Source organism: Perna viridis, chromosome 1 (assembly GCF_037379345.1).
Source record: "Perna viridis isolate PV_CMFRI_1.1 ecotype Kerala chromosome 1, ASM3737934v1, whole genome shotgun sequence".
Lineage (NCBI taxonomy): Eukaryota > Metazoa > Mollusca > Bivalvia > Mytilida > Mytilidae > Perna > Perna viridis.
The window spans coordinates 107353-116255 of record NC_142445.1 but is presented as its reverse complement, the minus strand read 5'-3'; the positions used below and the strand labels follow the sequence as shown (position 1 = coordinate 116255).

General features: G+C 34.6%; 1 long non-coding RNA gene across 1 annotated transcript; it reads left to right on the top strand.

Moving 5' to 3' along the window:
* The first annotated feature begins 4399 nt into the window (after nt 1–4399).
* Nucleotides 4400–8636, top strand: LOC148626740 (uncharacterized). The gene is made up of 3 exons (XR_015921937.1): nt 4400–5187; nt 5233–8265; nt 8397–8636. It is a non-coding gene; the product is annotated as an uncharacterized LOC148626740 (long non-coding RNA).
* The last annotated feature ends 267 nt before the right edge of the window (nt 8637–8903 follow it).

Below are 8903 nucleotides of genomic sequence, written 5' to 3'. Positions count from 1 at the left end.
TTTGGTTTTGTTATGTAAATATCAGAAAAACAGAAAAGAATTATTTGATATAAGACAATTTGATCTGAAGTCACAAGTATATGTCAAGGGAGGTAATACTGATAACATTAATGATATCATATTTCATTTGTATCTTTTATACTGGAGTATGTATTCTAAATAGTATTTCATTTCTTTTTCAGACTTGAAAATACATATTCTGTATAATGCAAACTTAGATTAGAACTGTGGTTCGTACAAGTTATAAATCCTGGGAGTAAACCTTAGTTTCTAGAACAAACTGTGGTTTAAAAGTCAAGGTATGTATTTGGAGGATAGGCTTTAGTTTCTAGTGATTGTAGTAAGAATTAGTTCCAAGGTTAAATGTTAAATTAAAACATGTAGTTAGTTAATTTAATGACATCATGATTTTCGAACAGATTTGAAATTACTGCAATAAAGACTTTTGAAGTAAACAACGTGTTAAGTAAGCTGTAAGGAATGCTTGTAAATACCTGTATACAAAATGTTGAAGAAAAAATATCATAAAGCAGTGATATCATATAAATAAGATGACAGTTAAACCTTTGATGAATAGATTTGCTTTACATAAGGATTATAAAAAGGTCTAAAATACTGTCACAAGAGATTACAGTTCATTAAGTAGTGATTTTCTCCATTGATATTTATGCAGTAGTTTGTCAACTTTATCGGAAGTGTTTTGTCATCCTATAAATAATTGGCCTTCTATGAGAACAGCATTCTGTTCATACTGTTAGCATTTTATTAAAACCACGGCAGTTGTAAATTATTGTAAATATGTTTGTGCCAATTAATATTAGTGTTATTATGGATTCTGTTTATCTCCCATTCTAAGCCTACACTGTGAGTTTTCCCCTACCAATTAAAAAGTGCCAACATTTGTTCAATACAGACTTGATCCTTGGGAATTTGTACGGCGACTGACCGCGAGGGTCATCTGTTGCTGTAACCCAATAACCCCAGGATCATGTACCAAATTACCAATCAGATAAATGCATGTACAAGATCACGCATGTATCATGCATGCACATCAGAGATAAATCGATCTTACACTCATGATCCATAGAAATCCGATACAACCATTTATAGATTGACCAATCTATTATGACTTGTAATTTAAAAGACAGAAATTCTTTTATTTTCCTATAAATGTTCTTTCCGTGAGAGACCATATTTATATTGCTGGTTGTTCCAATGGTAAACATGAACATCATACATGTAGTCAGTTCGTACATACATGTAGTCAGTTCATATATATATAAGTTATCTAAGGCATTGTTAGAAGAGATTTGTTCTAACATTTAATGAAAGAAAACCTGTCCAAGATGTCCTTTATTTTCTATCAGAGAGGTATTTATTTCTCGTTATTTTGACATTGTTGTCTGACTAAATTGACTAAAGTGAATTCAATATTTTTGTAGGACAGACATTAAATTATTTATCTGTTAAAAGTACCACTCGTTTTAAGCCTGAATCAGGACTTCCTGAACAAGATGTGTGACAACGGAAGTAATATTGATAACCTTACAGATTTCATTTATGTACACAAATCTGAATAATTTCCCTTTCAGACTCTTAAAACCTGCACACTCATGACCAATAGAAATCCGATACAATCATTTATAGATTGACCAATCTATTATGACATGTAATTTTACGACAAAAATTTTTTATTTTCCTATAAATGTTCTTTCCGTGAGAGACCATATTTATATTGCTGGTTGTTCCAATTTTAAACATGAACATCATACATGTAGTCAATTCGTACATACATGTAGTAAGTTCATATATATATGAAGCATGAAGAATTCTGTCCTAAACAACTGTGCAACATTTTAAAAGAATTCATTAAGATTTTCACTCAATTTTTCACCCGGATACAGGTGAGAGGGAGGATGGTAAAGAGAGAATAATTGCATAACTTGAAAAGTGTACTTTGAATTAATCTGAAAATTCAACTTATGGTCAGACAGACACGCAACCGCAAAATTTTTTTTAGGGTATCAAATAATACCTTGCCATTACTTGCGGTGATGTATAAAAAAATATGTACCTGTTTTTGCTGATTTTTTTCATAATTTTAACTTTAAAGTTTTTGCGAAAATAAGTATTTTGAGAAAAATCCAGCTTGTGTAGAGTAATGAAATCAAGTGAGGATCTAAAGCTTTCTGGACGTCTTAAAGCATGCATTTTACATGCATTTTTTCCAAGTATTGCACATATTTACATGTAAGCTCTTTACTACCCACAATCAACATCATTTAGTTTCACCTATTATTTTTAAATTTTACTAAATAAGACTGTGTTTACCTTTGTGCACCTCAATGACATCGATCTATAAAGTGTAATATATTCCTGGGTTTATGACAAAGACCAAGAATTCAGACAAAATTCTCAATTATTAACAGACCTAATTGTCCAAGGTCAAGAAACAAAGCAGAAAATAGCAAAATCAGAAGTAAATATACAGTAAAAAACGAATCATAACGTTAAAACTTGCATTGAAAAATCAGAATTCCGATATAAAGTTAATTGAGGTCTGTCTATAAGTAGATTGGTGAATAGTATAAGAATAAAATGTTTCCCAGAGCACAGCTAGCATTATAATTTAGAAATGTTTACATGTTGCATTCCTCGTTTGCAGGAAAGCATCAGTTACAGTATGGGATAAAGGCTAACTCAGTTACGGGTTAAAGGCAAATTAAGGCAAATCATTGACGACTGTCACATTCGTACTCATAGTATTATTGTGAGTAAATGAACACTAGTAACTTTTTTTTCACAATTCTTGAAGGAGTGAGACATTGTTTGTTTGTTTGTTTGTTTGGGTTTACCGTCCGAGCAGCAATATTTTAGCTATATTCAGACGATGAACATGAAATTGATGATAAAATGAACATGAAATGATGATGATGAAATGAAAAAGGGATGGGACACAAGGACAATGGGGTCGACAAATTTTGATTGCCACTGAAAATAGGGAGAGGTGGGTAGGGTCGGGCAATTTAGCCTCCTGTGGCGGAGCCCTATGGTTTCTACTCGTGGAGAATACCAGAATACCACAGTAGGGTTCTTTAACGTGCGAGGAACGTGGCATTTTTCCCAACACGGTACACCCCTATGGTTTGCGGTCAGGTTTTCCGTATTATAGCCTGACAACCCCAGCATGTAACACGCCAGGGGTACCCCATTCCTTCACCTGGGGCACACACCCCAGTTGCTCTGTGGACAGAGCGCCCTAGCCCCCGTCTAGGGTTCTGAGCACTATTTAGTCGCCTTTTACGACGAGCTTAGCGCTGCTGCAGGCCTATTCTTTTAACACCCTGACCTGCACGGGGAAGGAGTTAGACAGGGTGTGCTTTTTGTCAGTCTTGTTGTATTTGTCTTTGTTAATGATCTATTGTATGATACTGAATGTTCAAATTCTTATACCGGTGTCATATTTTGACCCCCGCGAAATATTGACCCCGGGGTTAATATATCATATGATATGTTAACTCCGGGATCAATTTATCGTATGAATTAGTGATCCCCAGGGTAATTTTGACATAACCCCCCTTTATGATATTTTTACCCCTCTGTAGGGGATACATTTATCACAGACCAGCAGTTAGTATAGCACAACAGGAGATTAAAATATCATAACAGGGGGGGGGTTAATTTATTGGAGCAGGGGGGGGGTAAAGTATCGCAGCAGGGGGTAAATTTTACGCAGGAGGGGGTTTAAATGTCGTAAAAGTAAAGGTAATTTATCGTAGCAAGGAGGTTAAATATCGCAGCATGGGGCTAAATTATCATAACAGGGGGCTAACTTATCGCAGTAGCGGATTAAAATGTCATTACAAAGGGGGGTGGTCATTTATCTCAGGGAAGGTTAAAATATAGCAAAAGGGGGGTTAAAATATCATAACAGGGGGTAAATTTAACGCAGCAGAGGAGTTAAAATGCCACAGAGGGGGTTTAATTCATCGTAGCAGGGGGGTTAAAATATCGCAGTGGGGGCCCCAAAATATCATAGCAGGGGATTAGTTTATCGTAGTAGCGGATTAAAATGTCATTACAAAGGTTGGGGGGCGGTCATTTATCGCAGGAGAGGTTAAAATATAGCAAAAGGGGTGTTAAAATGTCATAACAGAGGGTTAATTTAACGCAGCAGAGGAGTTAATATATCACAGCAGGGGGTTTAATTCATCGTAGCATGGGGGCTAAAATATCGCTGTGGGGGGGGCTAAAATATCTTAGCAGGGGATTAATTTATCGCAGCAGGGGGGTTAATTTATAGCAGAATGGGGTTTAAATGTCATAACAGTAGGGTTAATTTATTTCAGCAGGGGGTTAAAATATCGCAGCATGGGTCTAAATTATCAAAAAAGGGGGGGGGGCGGTAATTTATCGCGGTAGGGGGTTAAAATATCTGACTCAATATTATGATACAACAATATTACAATGCATTTTCTGTTTTTCTTAAATGTTACAGATTATCTCAAATGCAAATACATGGCTTTGCTAAGTGCAGCATGATAGAACTGCAACATGTTGAACGTAGGACAAGTGTGGGCACAAAATTTGTTTAAAAAAAAAGATTAGGACAACATATTTGAAGTTTTTACACACTGTTCCTAAATAGATGGTAGAGGGCAAGATAGTTTTGGTAGGTCTTTGCCCCACCAATTTTGGAAATAAAGGGCTAAAAAGGGAGAAAATTGGTGTTATCATTAGAATTGATAGGAAAGTTTATTGTTGATTGATTTTTATGATTCAGATGTCAGTTAGTTACTTTTGAACTTCTGTTAATTTTTTTTTACAGGTTAGGCTTATAATTAACCGATTTGGAGTCAAAGGGGTACAAAATAGAGCCACACACCCCCCAAAAAACAACTTTTTTAGATTACCTCGCCAAAGGCCAAGTAAGCTATTGCCATCACTTGGGGTTCGTTGTCGTCGTTCATCGTCGTCGTTAACAATTATACAAAACTATTCTCCTCTGAAAACTACTTGTCTAATTAAAACCAAACTTGGTATGAATATTTCTTGGGGGTATCCTGCATAGAACTAATGAGGGGATTTTTTTATTTGTTGAAAAAAAAAAAAAACATGACCGTCGTTACAAAAATAGAACATAGGAGTCAGACAGTAGTTTTTAGCATGTATCTCCAAAACCATTAGGTTTAGCTAAATTCGGACTTGGGTAAAAGTGTTTAGCACAATGAGATCTAGCTGTGGTCAAATTTTTGTTGTAATCCTATAGGCCATGTTAGAGTTATTGCCCTTTTGCAACGAATTTGCATTTTTAAATGTTATTTCTTTCGACACTACTTGACAATTGAAACCAAACCTTGTATGAATGTTCCTTGGGGTATCCTGCATAGAACTGATGTTGGGATTTTTGATTCGTCGAGTAACATGGGCGCCGTTACTAAAAATAGAATATAGGAGGCAGACAGTAGTTCTTCGTATATATCTCCAAAACCGTCAGGTTTAGTCAAATTCTTTCAAAAGCTGAAATGAACCTTATTATTAGGACTACAAGTCTTCAAGGATAAAGTTGTAAGACGATTCCTTGTATGAGTTATTGCCCTTAAAAGGGGAAAATGACTTTTTTTAAACTGTTTTCGGTCAATATCTTGAAAACTGTGAGAGATTAAAAAGAAATTCTATTGTTGAAATGATCCTGATGATAAGTCCTACCAACGACTTCTTGCGTCAAAATTGTTGGACAACTTCCTGTTAAATTTATCGCCTTTGAAAGTCAAAACTCAACAAGGTGAGCGATTCAGGCTCCTGGGAGCCTCTTGTTTATTATGGAATATAATTTTCTTTCATTTTTTATGAAAATCCCTGGCTGTGTTCAGATATCTCAGGCCATTTTCAAGTTATAGATGGTCAATGTGCCACACCAAAAAAAAAGTTTTTAAATTTTTGATAATTGACTTTTTTTATTGGATTTCATATAAAAATTCCGCCTGGACTTTTTAATTTTGGATATATCTCTTAGTCTTATTAACTATAAGGGCTGCCCCCCTCCCCCCAAAGAAATCAACTTTTTAACTTTGTTCAGATTTTAATTTTTCTTTCATTTTCAATCAGATTTCAGATATCTCTTACATTGTTCAAATAAGGGCCAAAGGGGACCACGCCTCCAAAAAAAACAATCATTTACACATTTTTAAATTTCAAATTTAAAAGAAAATTTAATATTATTTTCCTCTTGAAAATTCATATATGGAGATATCACTTAAATTTCTATGAATTTTAAGGGGTCAAGAGACCATGCCCCATCAGATTTTTGCAAATATGTAAAACAATAGCTGTGTTAAGCTCAAGTCTGGCAGGGAGTAAAATATTTCTGCATGATGGGATGGACCTTTGCCGAATAAGTAGTGCACAAATGGTCTCCAAGGGAATTCCAATAACTTGACAGTGAACAGTTTCGCCATAGCGTATGAAAACAATGTCTTACAGGAATTCGAGTGATGTAAGCATTTCAAAAGAAGTACTTTTCATGCTTTTCGTTATTAAGAAAGATCTAAAAGTATTGGAACAAGTATATTTATGAGATTATTTGGAAGTGCAGTGTCTAAAGTTGAAAAATAAAAACTTTGAAAAATTGTTTACGACACACACGACGATGGACACCAAGTGATAGCAATAGTTATTAAGGTCTTTTAGGACATGTTAGCTAACTATGTCCACTTCTCAGTAAGGGGTCTAAGATTTTTTTTTTCAACTTTCTATACATGTTTTATTTCTAACATCTATTTGCATTCTGTGGTGAGACAGTTAACTTGGGTATAAGTGAATAGTTGTACAAAAGGATTCATACCATAAAAATGATGGCTATGGGTGAAGCTAGGGTTATGACTTGAACCATTTGAAAAAAGAAAACAAAAATGGGCATGCAGAGAGCATTTTCCTGGTGTTCCCAATGTCTTGCATAGAAATTAATAGATCTATATCAGACGTTTTGTATCCCGCTAGAACTCTAATAAATAGGCTTCTGGAACAGGGTTATGTTGCTACAAGATTGACGTCATCACTACAGAAGTTTTATGGTCGTGATCATGAACTTGTGGAACGTTATGGTGTATCCATCAGCACCATGAAAACTGATTTATTCAACGTGTCATAGTTTTCCTTTTCTCGTTTGTCTACCCCGGACTTTTTATGAGGAATTTGGTGCGTGTTTCTAGAAAAGCAGAGGACGCTTACACTACTGGCACACCTGGTCCATGCTTCTAGTTTTTTTGTGGAGTTCGAGTTACTAATTTGCCTTTGTTACTTTGTATGCATTGTTTTAGTTACTTCATGTTTTCTGTTGTGTATATCTGTTTTTTTCATGTCTTGTCTTTTTCCCTGGATTATATTATTTTGATTACCGCTATAACCTTGGTTCTCTTAATTATTCTGTGCATAAGACCATTAAACCGAAAGAGTATGTTCCATTATTTATGGCCACAGAAAAGACTCTTATCCAATGAAAATTTGAAGCACCAGACATGCATATATATTATCCTCAATTTGAAAACAAAACATTGAAAACTAAGTGTAAAAAAAACTTGATATGCCAACCTTTATTGCTGTATCCACTTGATATGAACTCTTTCGTTTTCAGTGCATTATTTTCTCAAATTCTGATAATAAATTTAGTTAAAACCATCTAAAAAAGTGAGACGAGACGACCCTATGTCTGGCTTTCTTAAGTAACCTTTATGTTCATTTTGTAAGATACTATTAAACCGGATCAGTTCAGCAAATTCATTTTTCCTTGAACTCTGGCAATACTTTTTTTCTATTGATGCTTGATAAAAAATAATGAAACCCCGTTTTAAACCACATTGCTAATGACAGACATCATGAGCTCTTGAAATGTTAAAATCTGGTGTGTTTTAACATATTGTGTTATCTATTACTATACTGTTTTACTTGTTTCATGCCTTACAGGTAGTAAAGTATGGACCATTATGGCATCTGCTATTGTATAATCCTAGTAAAAAAAATTATCCCCTTGATTTCTTGAAAACACAATCAAACAACTTAATCTCATATAGCCCAATTATTGCACCTAGCAAGGAACTGTATGCTTTCAGGCGCAGTAGATGACGTAGCATAAAGAATAATATACAGGACTTGAAAACGTAAACATGTCCCAGCTTTCGCTGAAATAGACGATGTAGAGGATGGTGTTGCTGATGGCCCTGCTACCTAAAGCCCAAACAATATAGATGACTTTGACAATCTAATGTCGTAAGTCTAAATGCCGCATGTACCTCTGGATTATCAAATGGCATATTTCTCAATATTAGTGAATGAATGGTATAAATTGTGTGACATTTTGGAAAACTACTTAACCTCAATATATTTTTTTATTATTTTAGGCTGTACTAGGTGGACTGATTATCCAAACCTCTAAAGGAGTTGATGATGAAAAAGATGAGAATGGATCAGAATGTAGTAATATGGAGGATCATGCGGATAATAAAATGAATGAAGACGAACTTGACAAACTTTTGTTTTTTTATTCTAGAGAAAAAAAAATAAAAAAATCAACAAAAAATCTTTTTTTTTAATTCAAATCTCACAAAAAAATGGTGTTTTTCAAAGTCTTTAAAAGTAAAAAAAAAAGTGTCAGGAGAGTGCTAGAATGCATGATTTGGCTTCATTTACCCCAGAGCTTCTGACTTAAGAGGCCCCCAGACCCCTGGCCGTCCAAATTTTTCGGTCCACTTGAAATTTTTAGGTCCAGTCATTTTTTTTAACTGGACCAATGTCCACTGCCTTACTATTTTTAATTTCTTTAACTGCACCTAACAATTTTATTCTATGGACATACGCCTTCATAAAATTTCATAAAAATTTCCCATAAAATTATAAAAAAAGAGGGG